General features: G+C 52.1%; 1 pseudogene; it reads left to right on the top strand.

Moving 5' to 3' along the window:
• Positions 1-245: 245 nt before the first annotated feature.
• LOC146177097 (uncharacterized) lies at positions 246-1,438 on the top strand (annotated as a pseudogene).
• Positions 1,439-1,806: the final 368 nt, after the last annotated feature.

The following is a 1,806-nucleotide window of genomic DNA, read 5'->3' as shown; positions in this document are numbered from 1 at the left end:
AACAATAGGTCTTAAATTTCTTGCGCAATTACGTCCGCTGGCTCGCGCAAACCGCATACGAAGACAGCCGCATTCCTGTTAATTTTTATGCTGCGTTAGGACTGTGCGCGCATATTTGTGCTGATAGCGCCTGTGCCGTGTCTGAAACATTGTCTGTCCGTGACATAACTGGTCACATGTGTGCTTGCTATATAAGATGCTGTTCGCGTGAAATAAAGGGTTGTTGTTATCGTGCCGGGATCGGGGCAAGTCTCTGTTCCTTCCTGCCCGATGCCCGGCTGCGCTCGGCGTCCGGCCAGGGACCGAACGCGACATGGTGTCAGAAGTGGGATCCTCTGGCGTTTGAGAGGCGTTGCCTTAACTTCTCAACGGGCGCCATGTCAGAGGACAACACAGCCAAGCCCTCTCACGGCATGTTCGCGGTTCCAGCTCCGCCAAGGTTTGACTTCGACCGGACGTCTGAGTGGCCTTCTTGGATCCAACTCTTTGATGACTGCTTCGCCTCGGGCCTAAATGAGCGGAATGAAGAAGCGCAGGTCCGGACGCTACATTATACGATGGGCAGGCAAGCAAGATAAATCTTCTCTACTTTTTCATTACCCGAAGAAGAACAGAAGCAATACGAAGTCGTCAAAAAGAAGTACGACGAGCACTTCGTCGCCGCAAGGAACCTTGTTTATGAGAGCGCGTGCTTTCACCGTCGCACTCAAGAACCTGAAGAGTCTGTCGACCAATTCGTTACCGCGTTGCACACGATGGCGGACCGGTGCGACTACAAGGAAAAGGAACGCATGATTCGCGACAGGTTCTTTGTCGGCCTCAGGGACGCTAAGCTCTCTGAGTCGCTTCAAATGGATGCGAATTTGACTCTCGCCAGCGCTTTGGCAAAAGCGCGTTTAAAGGAGACCGTCCAACGAGAGCAGCTGCAACTGCGAGAAATCGGCGACGAACCCTTGGTAACGGCGACCGGCAATCTTGACGCGGTCAGCAACCAAGGACAGCCCAGAAAGTATTCTTCAGGACAGCAGTCGGACAGCTCGTCAAAGAACTATTCATCTGGAAAACAAGGTCCGCGTCCCAGAGTCCAGTCCTACCGACCAGGCACCCCCGGGTAATGCCCCAACTGCGGTCAAGGAGCGCACCCCAGAGCCTCGTGCCCGGCAAAAGCAGCCAAATGCAACTACTGCGGTTGTTCCAGACACTTCGCAGCTGTATGTCGAAAAAAGGCTGCACGTGATGGAAAGAAGATACAGCTTTCTTCTCTCCATATGGACAAGGGGGCGTTCTTCGATGGCGTGGTGAACGGGGAGCACTCTAATTCTCGGTATGTACAGGTCGTCATTAACGGCACTCCGGCGTTCCCTAAAATTGATTCCGGTGCGAAGTTTCTGTTGTGCCCTCGACGTTTCCCGGTTTACCTACCAGGCTAGAAAAGTGAGACCTAATCCTAACAGGCCCGTCGAATGAGCCACTGAATGTTTTGGAAAAGTTTCATGCCACTATCCAGTGGAAACAAAACACTGTACAGCAAATTGTGTACGTGGTCTCACCATTACGCTCCGTACTTTTGGGTTTCCCAGCGCTTGAGGCTCTGGAAGTTATTAAATTTGCGCACTTCGTCAGTAGCGCAACAGCTGTCGAAGCTTCCTACCCGCAGCTTTTCAGTGGTCTAGGAGCGATAAAAGGTGAATACAAAATTAGACTAAAGCCGAACTCGACACCTTTTGCAATTCATGTTGCTCGTCGCATAGCCTTACCCTTGCGTGACCGAGTTAAGCAAGAGCTCGAGCGTATGGAGCGAGATGG

Source organism: Amblyomma maculatum, chromosome 10, assembly GCF_055883805.1.
Source record: "Amblyomma maculatum isolate TAMU_Amacu chromosome 10, ASM5588380v1, whole genome shotgun sequence".
Taxonomy (NCBI): Eukaryota; Metazoa; Arthropoda; class Arachnida; order Ixodida; family Ixodidae; genus Amblyomma; species Amblyomma maculatum.
This window is presented reverse-complemented; position numbering and strand designations above follow the sequence as displayed.